Source organism: Pinus tabuliformis, chromosome 1_1 (genome assembly GCF_031772625.1).
Source record: "Pinus tabuliformis cultivar Carrire ecotype Pingquan chromosome 1_1, CPIR1, whole genome shotgun sequence".
NCBI lineage: Eukaryota > Viridiplantae > Streptophyta > Pinopsida > Pinales > Pinaceae > Pinus > Pinus tabuliformis.
The window spans coordinates 971,105,476-971,121,313 of NC_142297.1; positions in this window are offsets into that span (position 1 = coordinate 971,105,476).

Here is a 15,838-nt window from a genome sequence, read left to right on the forward strand (position 1 = left end):
TTACGAGTCTTGAAAATAGCTTAAAGAAGACTCGCCTTTTGAGGAACGAGTGATAAACAGGGTAGCAGCAGATTCCAGGTACGGCTTGGAATGTTCCAATCACGACAGTGTCACAAGGATGGCTTAGTGGAATCACTCTTTGCAGCTGTTCCTCAAAATGGGTAAACAATCAAATGGAGGTGAATGATTGGCCAATGAAAAGTGGAGGTGACGGTGCAAACACGACCAAGGCTTTAATGGCTGATAAAATTACATTCGCAGTGGTTATTTATCGGGTAGTTCATTTTTTAACGAGCTTAAACGCGGGTTGAAACATTTACTCGATCTTATGTTTATTTTTTAACGAGCATGAACTATGTGCTAAAACTGCTCGGATCTTTGCGTTTATTTTTTAACGAGCATGAACTGTGTGCTAAAACTGCTCAATTACATGGTCTTCTTTTGATTTCTTACCATACACAGCTTTTCTCTTTTCAAAGATAGTACTGTACTTTCAATTGCTGCATCAAACTAGTTAGAAATGAATACCATTTGCTTGAAAATGAGATTAAAACATTAAATTTTACTTTGAACTACGTAAAAAGAAAATAAAAAGTGTTTTTACCTCTCATTTTACCATTTCATTTGAACTTGGTTTGTTGGAGCTTTGGAGGAGCCTCTTTCCCCTTGATTTTCATCAGCTGATTTCGGGAGATTCTGTGGATGATTCTCGGCGCCGTCTGGACCAGGTAGGAGCTAAACCTGAGCTCTTTCATTTCATGGTTTCCTTTCTGCATACTGTGCTTGTTTTCCCATTCTTCTGAGCCCCTGGGGTTTGATGGGGTCGTTCTCCCATCAGCGCAACTTCCCCATTTGAAACCTGCGTTGAATGTCAAGTAGTACTAAGGTAGTTTGACCTTCAACGTAGGTGGAACACTGGGCAACTGCATTGGGCGAAAAAGAGAGTTTTGTTGCACAGTTTTTGATGAAGATTTTTGCTAGTTTCTCATCAAAACCAGGATCTAACTCATCTCATGTTTGTTTTTCAGAGATATTGGAGTAAAATGACCCTTAAATGGCGAGAATGAGAACACGAAGAAGAGGACATGATTGCCCTACATGATCCTGTCACGGTGAATGCGCTGCGGAACTGTGGCCTGCTGAAGTTCTTCCGTATCTCTAGTATGAGACAGCAGATCGCCCTACTGCAGTATTTGCTTGATGCTTGGGATCCTATTAACCAAGTATTCCAGATTAGGGGCAAATCCATCCCCTTGACCGCAGTAGACATTTACTTCTTGACTGGGTTGTCGAGGCAGGGTGCCCCCGTTTCTTTATCAGGTTCGGCCCGAGGGAGTGACTCTGTGAGAGATTATGTCCGTCAGTATTGCAGGGAAGGATCTCAGCCGAGCAGAGACGGAAAGATCGTTATCCGTGAGGTTGCTGACAGGTCCCTGAGGTCTATCCTGTATACTATTGGTAGGATGGCCGGTAGTGCATCCCTTCATGTAGCCAACAGATCCTATGTGCAGCATGCCTTGGAGTGTCTCCAACCGAAAATATTCAACTGGTGTGATGCAGTACTTCTTCAGATGAAAAGTCAATTGACCAAGGTAAAGGACGGGAAGTTGAAGAACTTTGGATTTGGTTCCATTTTGACCGCCTTTGCTTTGGAGAAAATACCACTGATGCAGCCACAGTACATCGATCTCGGCTTGCCTTCTCCCACTGAACCACGGATGCAGAGATGGGTTGATCACATGTCTAGACACGCTGGTCAATCTCAGATTTCTTTCTCTGATACCTTCTTCAGGTGGTTTGAGCGTCAGGAGATGGTCTATTCCGAGTATCCATATGTTGGCATGGATTTCTGGGGTGATCCGGATTTGGTACTGCCAGACGGTGAGCAGTGGGGCGCTATTGGTAAGAAACTTTGACCATATCACTGTTTATTGTTTTTATTCATAATGTCCTTGTGCTTTATTCTATCAAGATTCTAATCAAACTCATGTGTGCTTGCAGATGTTGGTCCTGTTCGTCCAGCAGTTCGCCCGAGAGCGCCAGCCGCTGCCCCAGCAGGAGAGGCTGCCGGGAGGGTTATTCTTCGTGACCTTGATGTAGCCGAGACCCTTACAGCTGTACAGGAGCAGGTTGAGAGCCTTACTCTTGGCATTCCAGATGTGAGGATCGACGAGTTACCCTTACAGTTGCAGCGGCATACTACTGGTGTGCCTAGACGATGGACTCGTCTCTTACGCATGATTGCACAGGCCGTGACGTGCTATCATGAACATCACTAGACTAGGGTGCCCCCTAGAATTTTTGAGTTTTTGGGTCATGTGACCGATTTTGTCTTGGTTACAGAACATTATATGTAAACCATAAACAACTTATATATATATATATATTTTGATTTTCGGGGTTTTATTCTGGTTGAGTTATATGATCCATATATACAACATTGATGATGTGTTTTCTTTTATAAATGTCGCAAATGTCTATCTAACACATAGTTTGCTAATGAGTCGGTTAATGTGTTTAAGTTTCTGGAAATATGTTGATATTGAATTAAATCAAACCGCCTCTCCAAAATCTTAACTCTTAGAAACATGCGATAAATAGCTGGATTTCAGACCAAATATATACCGGTGAGTTGTAGTATTACGAGTTGTGAGTCTAGCCTGACAATCAGTCGGCGTATACCATGGGTGATGGCATCAGAGAGTAGCTCTATCAACGTGCTATATTCAGCGATGTTATTCGTCGATTGTCCAATACATATTCCTCTGAAACTTAGTAACTCGCCGCTTGGATCAAAAATGGCCCAGGCTGCGGAGGATAGGTTTCGCGAACTACGACTCGCTCCATTAGCATATCCAACACATGTCTCCAAAAGGTTCGACATCTGCAATAAATGTAAAAGGTGGATTACTCGAACAGAACAAATACCTTAGCGAAAACAAAATACAACAAAAGCATATTGGTTACTATTTAAGCATAGTAACGCTTGAGGTACAACCCGTTACGAGGTTGCGCCAGTGGAATTCCGTCATAATCCATTAACTCATAGGCTCCTTTTGCTAACACTCGTTTAACAATATAGGGGCCCATCCATAAAGAATTAAATTTACCTGCTCCCAATTTATCAGATTCTTGGTCGTAAAGCAAGACCAAGTCACCTTCCGAGAAGACACGGGGTTTGACATTCTTGTCGAACTGCGCCTTGACTCGTTTCTTATGGGCTTCGTTAGCCAAGGCGGCATCACGACGGGCTTCATCCAATTGGATTAACTCCAAGAAACGAGCCTCTTCTTCTGAAGTTCCGGGGAGAAGATCAATTGCGAGTTTAAGAGACGAGATTTCGCACTGGATTGGTAAGACTGCTTCCAGACCATACACCAGTTGGAATGGTGTGAATCCGGTTGCGTTCCTTACCGAGGTTCGGTAAGCCCACAAAGCTGAGTACAGGATTAGATGCCAACTTCTTTTGTGAACCCCGATCATCCTTTGCAACATACGCTTCAGGACCTTGTTGATTGCTTCAACCTGTCCGTTGGCTTGCGGATAATACGGAGTAGAGCTGTCGTGAGATAGCCCTAGTTTAGCAGTTAATTCAGCCATCATGTGATTGCGAAAATGCGATCCATGATCTGTAACTATAGCCTGTGGTACGCCGAACCTGGCGACTACATGATTGAAAAAGAAAAGGGCAGCTGTTTCACCAGTGCTATCTAATGTAGGCATCGCCTCGACCCATTTGGTAAAATAGTCAACGGCGACTATAATATACCCATGCCCCCCGGTCGAGGTGGGGTTACATGTCATGAAATCGATGCCCCATTTGGCGAATGGCCCAACCGCAACTATCGGTTGTAGGGGTGCGGGTGGTCTTCTGGTTTTGCTATCAAAGATTTGACAAGCATGGCAACTTCTGACTGCGGTTACGCAATCTTTGAACATGGTTGGCCAGAAGTATCCTGCTCGTAAGATCTTTTGCGCTGTAGCGAAACCAGATTGATGCCCCCCACACGCACCTGAATGACACTCATTCAGGGCTTTTTCGGCTTCCTCATGGGTGAGGCACCTCCTCAGAACTGTATCGATACCACGACGGTAAAGAGTATCACCGACGATCATGTAGTCTTTTGCTTGGTATCAGATACGTTTTTGTTCAGAGTGTGAGGTGTTTGGCCGAAATTTTTGGGTTTGGAGATAAACGATTATATCTCCATACCACTCATTGCTTGTAGATATCAGAAACAAAGTTTCATCCACGATTGATTCCTCATAGGTTTCATCGTTGGACGACGATGGGAGATCGCATAATAATTCTGCGAATACTAGAGCTTTCTTTGATTTGGATTTCACAAATTCCAGATCAAACTCTTGAAGGATTGCTATCCATTTTGAATATTTTCCCCCAGCAACTGTCGCGACAATATATAAGTCATGGGGTTGCAATCTGACAGAATGGTAGTTTTCTGAAAGAGGATATAATGTCGAAATTCTGTACCGCTTGAACAACAACGAGTGCTAGCTTTTCAACGTAAGAATATTTGCTTTCTGTATCATTTAAGTTTCTACTTAAATAATATATAGGATGTTCAATTCCATCAACCTCTTGAACTAAAACCATCGCAATGGTCGTATCTGCTGCAGCCAGATACAGGTTAAAATCCCTAAGATAATCAGGGGCGTACATTAATGATGCTTTTACTAGAGACTCTTTCAAAGCATCAAAGGAAGCTTGCGCAACCTGGTCCCAAACGAAAAGTACATCCTTTTTCAAAAGACGTGTATAACCTTTAGCAAGTTCTGCGTAATTTGGAATGAACCTCCTTAGAAAGTTTGCTTTCCCTTGGAGTTTCTGAATTTGAAGCAAATTTGAAGGTGGAGGCAAATTAATGATTGCCTGAACCTTACACGGGTCGAGACGAATCCCATCCTTAGAGACTACAAAGCCAAGTAAACGATCAGAACTGACGCAAAACACACATTTGTGTGGATTGAGTCTTATCTTGTAGTGTCAGCAACGTAGAAATATCGCTCTTAAATGCTGCGGATGATCAGTCCGCTTTCGCGAGTGAGCCGGAAGGTCGTCGAGATATGGTTGAACGATGCTCTTGATGTCATGGAAGGCATAATTCATTGCCCTCTGAAACGTCGCCCCTGCGTTCTTTAAACCAAAGGGTAATTTCCGATAAGCGAATGTGACCCAAGGACAAATAAATGTAGTCTTTGACTGGTCCTGTGGGCGGATATTTATTTGATTATACCCGGAAAATCCGTCCATGAATGAAAAGATTTCACATCCGGGGCATTCATCAATTATCTGGTCGATGAAGGGTGTAGGGTAGTTGTCCTTTGGACAAGCTTGATTTACATCCCTATAATCAACACACACTCTAATTGTCCCTTGTTTCTTCATAACAGGGACAATATTCGATACCCAATCAGTTAGAGGAACCGAGTAGATGAAACCAGCATGGAGAAGTTTTTCAACTTCTGCCTTAATGGCAGTGGCTTTCTTGGTGTCACACGGAATCTGTCAAGGGTGCGGACACGACTGACCTTCCTAGAAGTCTAAGACATTCTAATGACAAACAAGACAAAATGGAATGATCTTTCTCTAAATACACCTTTTACAACATGAAAACTACAAGTGTTTAGGCTTACCTTATTCCAAAACGCTGTTGTTGAAGTCCGTTCTTGACGATCCGGATGAGCTCCTCCTTCAAGTCAATTCCTGCAACCACAAACAATCAAACAATTACCAAGCACTTGCATTTCATATAATAAAACATATATTCAACATGCAGACCAAGGAACACATGAAATAACTCATTAACACAAGCTATTGAGAAAAATAAACCAGTTTGTATTAATAACGAAACAAAGAAACTCTTACAACCTGGCCTTGGTGTTGTGCAAGTTCCTCCCAGGGTCCATCAAGGGTTTTCCTCTACTTTGACAAAGCTCACCCTCTCCCAAGTAGAATCAAGTGAAGACAATCTCTCCTCACAAAGGCTCTAATGGAAGACCTAAATCCTGCAGCATTTACCCAAAGAAAATGTATAGCTCCAACCTCCTCTCCTTCTGGCTCAATGCCTTTATTTATAGTGCTGTAAAGAGGTTATTCAGGTCCACTATCAATGGGATCATCCCCCTCTATGGGTGGGATAGCTCCCTTATTGATGGGATAAGTTCCCCCTTAATAGAGGTACATGAACCAACTGGAGGCGCATCCATTTCATCAAACCGACCTCTAGAATGTTCTAGAAGTAACCACAAGTAACTTTTTCAAGATAAAACTCGCGCATTTTGCCTTTTACAGAGGGACGCACCTGTCCCTTAACATACAGAGCGTCCATGGACGCAGATTTTGTGAACATGGTCAGCGTCCCCGCAGGTAAGGCTAGAGAGAACCTGCGACCCCAGAGATAAACATAGTTTTTACAAGACTTTCTCTCTTCTTTGAGTTTGAGATGGATAACAGAGGCATGAGACTTGCCTAAGAGGGTAGCATGACTGTTGATTTGAGCCATACTAACTGTAAGTAGTCAAGGTGACATTTTTTAGTGTAACAGATTGCCCCCTAAAGTGCGAAGCCTGGAATAGAATAGGGTTTTGTAATTCTAGGAAGGGTGAAGCGCTTTATCATTTCAAGGATTGCCTGGTTGGAACCTGCAATTTTCAACACAAAATACATGGATAAGATTATATCATCACTGAGGTAGGCATTCCCATACTCAGATTCAAAACTTTAACTAATGGACTAACTATTCTGATACAGGAATGATCTTGCAGTACATCATTTTTATAGACTTTTGTAGACACAGTATGGACGCAGCCATCTGTTTATGATTAGTCTACATAGATAATGAATACAAAACTCCTCGCAGCCTGGATGGTAGAAACTAGATCCAGGGTCTTCACTTCTACTTCCCGAATTGGTACGATTCTAGCCATGTGATTAAATGATTCGATGTCGAACATGGTAGAAACCACTTGATTACCAGTCAATGATGTAAACTGTTAACAAGCGTGAGAGAAACCACCAGTAATGTCAATGGTTCTCAAAGTACCAAGCACAACCCGTGAAATGTGAATAGATGTTTTGATGTCGAACACTTCACGGAATCCTCTGATCGAAAGTCAATGATGTAAACTGACGTCAAAGGCGAGAAACCTGCCATTGATGCATGCAGACTTCAAGGTACTGTCGATTCCTAAGTCATCTTTCTAGATAATGTGTCGATGTCGATAGAAAGCGACCCGTTGCAGGCAAGCCCGCAACACGAAATCATTGTTCAAGTTGAAGAAATGTTGCTGTAAGGACTGACTCAGGGATGGTCAAATGGATGACAAGTATTTTGCAGATGAAAGTTTTTGCTTGCAGACCTCTTGAACACATAACGACACAACAGATGGCTTGGTGACGTATAACTCAAAGTTAACCCCTGGAACCCGGTTAAAGACTTTCAAAGTGATTTGGTCAACTGTGAGGTAAAAGATTTCCCAACCCAGGTGAATGAAAAGTGTCGTGTTCAAGAGTGGTAATAAAGTTTCTTCTGAGACAAAAGGTGACAAACAGGTTCATTCTTCTCTCTTTTCCCCCACCATTTCTGGCAAGTACCTCTTTATTTTTAACAAGCTTGAGGAGGATAACATATGCTTGATTATAAGCTCATCCTTCGGACGAGTCCAACCTAGTTTAAATTCGAACCCTAGGAAGGAGTGGTTCGTTCCTGTTTGTAATTGAACAGGTCCTCTACTGTAAAAGTTTAACGAGCCCAGTATAGGAGAAACTCGGCGTTTTTCAATTTTAGAGAGTCTGAAAAAACTAAAGGAAACTCCACGTTGAACTTTTTCGTATATTTGTGTCCCTCAAGCCCGAAAAAGTATAAAATAATACCTGGGGGAACCGCTTGATCTTGCGACCAAGGAGTACTTTCATAATAGTGTCGTTAACCTGAAAAGTAAAAAGCGATCAAGGACACGTCGTTTTATTTCCTTATCGAGTTCGAAACGACAAAAACCCGGCAATCTTTTCCTGATTTTGCGGTCAGAAAAGAGCTAAAAGGGGACCGTCTTTTAATTCCGTTTTAACGAGTGAAAAAGAAACACTCGGCGATCTTTTCATGTTTTAGGAGTCAGAAAAGGGCTTAAAAGATGACTCTGAAATTTTGTTTGTGAAAAATTACAATTTCCCTCGAAATCCCTTTGTCCTGCACAAAAGCGACACATTACTCATACCTGTTTAAAATAGGCAAAAATACATTCAAAAACATCTTTTCATGGTAAAAAATGAACTAATTCATCCAAAAAACCTATAAAAAGACCTTTTACCATGTCATTTTTACCGTTTCACTGTTGAGGTTGAAAAAGGAGCTTTTGACAAGAAACTTCCCGTGGTCGCTGCGGAAAATCTGACCGTTGGAATCGAACGCCGTCTCATCCAGGTATTTTACACATCCTACTCTGCATTTCTATCCATTTAGAATCAATTTTTAGGTTTTAGTTTCATTTTTTGGGGGGGTTTTGGTTTTGAAATGCGCCTCTCGGCGGACGCAGGTGCCCTTCGGGTGACCTGCGTCCCCCGACTTTTTCTCATACGGGAAAACGGTCGGAAGACGCAGCCCGCCTTCAGGCCAGCTGCGTCCGGGCGCCCTGTGCTACAAAGCCGGGGTGCGTCCTCCGAGAAACGCGCATTTCAAAACCCCAACCCTCTAAAAAAACCACCAAAAATTCCCAAATTAATTTCTAATTGCTATTTTTGATATGCAGGGCATTAATCATGTTAGACTGGAGAGAAAGAGAGCATGTAGAGGAAGATGAAGCTGCAATAAATCATCAACCTTCCCTGGATGCCCTAAGAGCATGCGGATTATACAAATATTGGACCATACCGGGCATGAGGGGCCAGGTAAGATTTTTGGAATGGCTGGTTGAGCGATGGAACGTACAAGAACAATGCTTTTACATAGGAGGGCACCAGCTCGAGATAGAGCCCTCGGATGTATACTTTCTCACTGGCTTGCCAAACAGAGGTGAGCAACTCAGTCTTGCGGGGACTAGGCCGGGTGGCCAATCCCTTGATAGTCTCCGCGAGAATTGGTGCACACCTGGGGCTCACCATTCAAAAGGCATAGAGATAAAACACATCACTCTGCCGGAACTCAAAGTCATAGCGTTCACGGTTACCAGAATTTGCGGCGCGGCCGCTTTACACATTGCTTCCGGATCCCAAATGCGGATGGCAATTGACTGTTACCAAGGCACCATTTTCAACTGGTGTGAAGCTGTGTCGGCTCATATGAAGAGCCAACTGACCAAGGCAAAGAACGGACGACTAAAGACTTTTGGATATGGGCCTATAGTCGTGAGCTTTGCCTTGGAGAGAATTCCAATGCTGATCCCTCAGCAACTCACTGTTGATATCTTGGGTCCCCAGCAGCCAAAGCTGATACGATGGGTTGCGGTGATGGCCCGGCATCCTGACGAGGGTGCGACAGTAGTTCGATTCTCAGATAGTTATTTTGACTGGTTAGAGGGCCAGCTTTTTGTGATACAGGACTTTCCGTATGCCGGAATGGATTTCAGAGGTGATCCGGACATGGTTCTTCCACAGGGAGAACAATGGGACGACAGAGGTACTTTTTATTTTCACAAGTTTTCTAGTTATGTATTTTTTGTATTTTTTTATATATATCGTCTCAAAACTAATAGTAAATCTTTCAAAATGCAGATGTTGGTCCACAGCGTCCAGCCAACCTCCGGCCTTATGATAGACTACATCCAGCTGCACCGGTACCGGCCCCACAGGATGCGACAGCAGAAGTACTAGCTGAGTTGGAGCATGATCTAGAGCGTCTCACGGCAGATATACCTGAGACTACTATGGATGACATTCCTATCAGGCTTCAGCGCTTCGTAGTCGCGGTCCCTGGACCGTTTAGGAGATTTTTGCGTAAGGTAGCCCGCGCAGTGGTGTCGTACAGAGAGCACCACCAGTGATTGACTAGTCACTTTTGTAGTCACATGTGACATTTTTGACTTTTTGTACTATCATTTTGCCGATCATAAGGTGTTTTAAACCTATGATCGAAGACGATGTATATATTTTTTGACACACTTCTATCTATATATATCACTATTACCGGCTTATCTTGTTTAACATATGTGATGAAATGTTTTTAAATTTACTTGCATGATTATCGTAAATGTCTGTCCAACATTCGAGAAGCAATTGCATCTGCTAATGTATTCAAAGACCTTGGAATATGTTGATATTCAATGTAATCAAATTCACGTTCCAAGAGACGCACTCTCAAAAACAACCTTAATAACACAGGATTTCTAATGGCATAAACTCTATTAAGCTGTAATACAACAAGTTCAGAATCTAACCTCACTATCAAACGTCGAATTCCAAATGAAATAGATTCGGATAATAATTCAACCACTGCACTGTATTCTGCAATGTTATTCGTTGTTTGACCGAGGCTTACCCCATGCATAGAAACTAACTCGTCAGAGGGCGAATAGATAACCCAAGCTGCGGAAGAGATATTCCGTGTATTACGACAAGCACCATCAGCAAATCCAATGTATGTTTGGAGAGGCGTCGACATCTACAATATCAAGAGTAAAACCAAGATAAGCCAGAATAATGACGAAAAACCACACTTGCTAAGCTAAGCACACTGACTAAACTAACACACTTGCTAGCTAGAAAGAAAATCTAACCTATCTAAAAATTTCTCCATACCCATCATTTTAAGCATAATACCTCTTTAGGTAAAGTCCATTTCTGGGTTTACCCAAAGAGTCCCCATCAAAATCAACTAACTCATAAGCCCCTTTTGCTAGCTTTCGCTTTACAATGTAGGGCCCATGCCACATGGGAACGAATTTTCCGGCACCTAGCTTATCGTTAGCTTGATCATATAATAGTACTAGGTCTCCTTCCGAAAAACTTCGAGGGGTTACATTTTTATCGTACTGAGCTTTCATTCGTTTCGCGTGAGTCTCGATAGCTAAAGTAGCGTCACGTCGAGTCTCATCTAATTTAGCCAAGTATAATAACCGTTTCTCCTCTTCGGAAGTAGCTGGAAGTAATTCGACAGCCATTTGAAGTGATGGGATTTCGCATTCAATAGGTAACACAGCTTCTAAGCCATAAACTAGCTGGAAAGGGGTGAAACCTGTTGAATTTTTCACTGAAGTTCGATATGCCCATAGCGCCGAAAATAACATGTTATGCCAATTCGTTCGATGGATACCAATGATCCGTCGAATCATGATGACTAGAACTTTGTTGATTGACTCAACCAAACCGTTGGCTTGCGGATAATAAGGAGTAGAGCTATCGTGGCGCAAACCAAGCTGGCTTGTAAGCTCAGTCATCATGACGTTTCGAAAATGGCTCCCATGGTCAGTAATGATTGCTTGTGGGACACCAAACCTAGTTATGATATGATTGAATACGAAAACTGCAGCTGTCTTGCCGCTTGCGTCGAATGTAGGCATCGCCTCGGCCCATTTTGTAAAATAATCAACCGCGAGGATGATATACGCATGCCCCCCGGCCGAGTGAGGGTTACAAGTAATAAAGTCAATGCCCCATTTGGCGAATGGACCAGCGGCAATTATAGGGTGGAGAGGAGCAGGTGGAGCGCGCATCTTTCGATCAAACACTTGACAGTTGTGGCATGTTCTGACAGCAAGGATACAATCTTTAAACATAGACGGCCAGAAATAGCCAGCGCGCAACACCTTCTGAGCTGTGGCATACCCAGACATATGACCGCCACATGCTCCAGAGTGACAATCATTCAAAACTCTCTCAGCCTCTTCGTGAGTTAAACAACGTCGAAAAACTAAGTCTGCCCCCCGGCGATAAAGTGTATCTCCAATAATTTTGTATTGCTGGGATCGAAACCGAATTTTTCGACGGTCTTCCTTGGAAGCTTCAGGCCGAAAGGTTTGGGTTTGGAGATAGATGATTATATCCCCATACCACGGATCTAAAGTGCTAATAAGAAACAAAGATTCGTCCACAATGGACTCCTCTGCCACAGTCTCTGTGTCAGCACTCGGGAAATCACACATCAATTCCGCAAAAACTAAAGATTTCTTAGACTTGGACTTCTCGAACTCCAAGTCGAACTCTTGCAGGATAACAATCCATTTAGAGTACTTGCCCCCTAGCAGTTGTTTTGTCAAAATATAAATCATAGGGTTGCAATCCGAAATAACTGTAGTCTTGCGGAGAAGAATGTAGTGACGAAAACGCTGGACAGCTTGAACGGCTGCCAGGGCCAATTTCTCCACATGCGAATATTTTAACTCAGTGGGATTTAAGGTTCTACTAAGATAATATATCACATGCTCTGCTTTGAATTCATCTTCTTGAACTAACACCATTCCAATGGTGGAATGCGAAGCTGCGAGGTATAAGAAGTAGTCCTGGTTGTAGTTGGGAGGATGCAATAACGGTGCATGGGTCAACGCGTGTTTTAGTGCATCAAAAGATTGTTGGGCAATCTCGTCCCAAAAGAATTGTGCGTTCTGTTTCAACAACCGTGTAAAACCTTTAGTGACCTCGGCGTAGTTTGGGATGAATCGGCGTAAAAAGTTCGCTTTCCCTTGCAAACTTTGGAGTTGGCGCAAACTCGAAGGAGGAGGCAATTTGATGATAGCCTCGACTTTCGAGGGATCGACGCGAATGCCGGCTTTTGAAACAACAAATCCCAGCAATCGACCTGTTTCTATACAGAAAACACACTTGTGGGGATTCAACCGAATTCGATAATGCCTACACCTCATAAAGATTGCTCGTAGGTGGACAAGGTGATCAGCTCGTTGTAAAGAATGAGCAGGCAAATCATCGAGATAGGGTTGCACAATGTGCTTGATGTCATGAAATGCATAAGACATCGCCCGTTGAAAAGTGGCCCCGGCATTCTTAAGTCCAAAAGGTAATTTGCAATAAGCAAATGTCCCCCATGGACAAATGAATGCCGTTTTTGGTTGATCGGCAGGTAGAATATTGATTTGATTATAGCCTGAGAAACCATCCATGAAGGAAAACATCTCACTTCCGGCACAATCATCAATAATTTGATCGATATAAGGCGTAGGATAGTTGTCTTTTGGACAAGCTCGATTGATATCCCTATAGTCGATACAGATTCTTATTGTTCCTTGTTTTTTATTGACGGGAACAATATTCGATACCCAATCCGTTAACGGGATCGGATAAATGAAACCTGCTTTCAACAGTTTTTCGACTTCTGCTTTAATCGCAGCCGCTTTTCGAGGGTGAATCTGACGCAACCGTTGCCGAATGGGTTTAGCATCCGGGTAGGTTTTGATTTCATGAACAACAATGGCAGGATCAATTCCCGGCATTTCCTCGTAAGACCAGGCAAACACGTCGCGGAATTCTTGGAATAGGGCCTTGTAAGTTTGGATTTCTTCTTCAGTACATGCGGCACCTATATGAATGTTCTCCTCGATTCCGGGCTTCACTGAAATATCAATGGGAATAGTACGAGAAATATTCCCTAAATTCAGCTCTGAATCAGAATGTTTCGTTGGATCCTGAGCGTCTTTGACATATTCAGCGGTAAAGATAGATGAAAAATCATTTTCAAATGCATCATCCTTAGGTAAAAACGAAGATCTGTGATGGAGATCTTCCCATGGTAGATCATCTACACTTAGGATTTCGCGAAGTTGTTCGTCAGATGACACTTCTTCGGGAAACGTTATCCGTTCTAAGGGTGAGGTGAAAAGTGACTCTTCACTGACCACATTCATTTGGTCGGTTGAATGAAAGTCGGTAAAAGACATAAGAGCTTCATAAGCAATCTCATACGGACTCAACGGCATAACATCACCGAGTGAGTCTAGCTCAGAGTCAGAGGGAACATACCAAGGATCATCATAAATAATGTTTTCTGACGTGATCATATGAATTGTTGCGAACAAAGGGTCTGCATTGAGTGGAGGGAGAGGAAAAGTTCCCAGTAAACCGGAATCCTTAACTAAACCTACACCAATGTCCCTATAAGGGATTGTCGTTTTACCAACATGCTGGATAGTTTCTAAAGAGGTTGGGTCGGATGAAAAGTATGTCAGCTGATCAATAGTCACGATCTTACCGTTATGTGGAAACTTAATGACTCTGAAGACCGATGAAACGACCGCTGTCATAGCATATGACCAACTTCGACCCAAAAGAAGGTTGTAGTCTAGAGGGGCATCAACCACTTCCACATCCAGACTAACGGTTTTACCTTCGACCCCTATAGGCAATTCTTGTAGAATACCAAACGGACGGAACCCACGGCCATCAAAGGCCTTAAGGATGGTGGGGGATTGGTTCAATGAAGGAGAACTAAGCGATCTCCAACATTGAATCGACATAATACACGTAGAAGCTCCCTCATCAATCACAGTCCGATGAATAGGCCTGTTTTTGACTATCACTGGAATTTGGAAAGCCATTTGATGGGGGAGACGCGGTGTACTACTTTCTAGATCAAAGATCATTAGGTTCGGGTCCTGAACATCGACAGCTCCAATAGCCGACAAAAGCAATTTTCGTTGCGCTGGACATGATTGCAGCACTTCGAGTGCCGACATTGCTGAAGGTGAAACAGCTAAGTCTTCAACAATGTTGTAATTCTGGGCTGCTCTCGCATGTGGATTGAAAGCAGACCTTCGAAGTACACCCTTGGCGGGCGGCTTAATCACTAAGTCTGGGTTAGGTTTTTCGATCTGTAGTGGATCGGAACCAGGAGCTGAGGTTGATGGGTTAGAGTGAGAAGATTCTGCTTCCTTACCATCAACAGGAGCCTTACTACCATAATCTTGCGATCGAGTCGCAATCCTGACATGAGACATCATCAAAATGGGTTCTTCACTGGCATTCGAAGAAGAACCTATCATCTTATTCTCCTGCTCTGGAAATGGATTTTTTAACACAGCAGGAGTGGGAGAACCTTTGACTATTTTCACTACCTCGGCCCGATGAGGGCAGTCTCGCGTAAAATGATCTTCTTCACAAATAAGACAAGGATAGCGAGGTTTGCGCTTTTCGTCATTGGTTTCCGAGGTTGGAGCTATACATTTTCTTTGGGTAAATGCTGCAGGATTTAGGTCTTCCATTAGAGCCTTTGTGAGGAGAGATTGTCTTCACTTGATTCTACTTGGGAGAGGGTGAGCTTTGTCAAAGTAGAGGAAAACCCTTGATGGACCCTGGGAGGAACTTGCACAACACCAAGGCTAGGTTGTAAGAGTTTCTTTGTTTCGTTATTAATACAAACTGGTTTATTTTTCTCAATAGCTTGTGTTAATGAGTTATTTCATGTGTTCCTTGGTCTGCATGTTGAATATATGTTTTATTATATGAAATGCAAGTGCTTGGTAATTGTTTGATTGTTTGTGGTTGCAGGAATTGACTTGAAGGAGGAGCTCATCCGGATCGTCAAGAACGGACTTCAACAACAGCGTTTTGGAATAAGGTAAGCCTAAACACTTGTAGTTTTCATGTTGTTAAAGGTGTATTTAGAGAAAGATCATTCCATTTTGTCTTGTTTGTCATTAGAATGTCTTAGACTTCTAGGAAGGTCAGTTGTGTCCGCACCCTTGACAGATTCCGTGTGACAAATTGGGTGCACCTGCCTGAGCCGCTGTCTTACCGGTTTGACATCTGGATACATCTTAATTTCGTGTTCAACGATACTCGAGTCAATGCCTGGAATTTCATCATATGACCAAGGAAAGACATCTCTGAATTCGTGAAAAAGAGCGTTATATATTTCCAGTTCTGAAGGAGAACAACCTT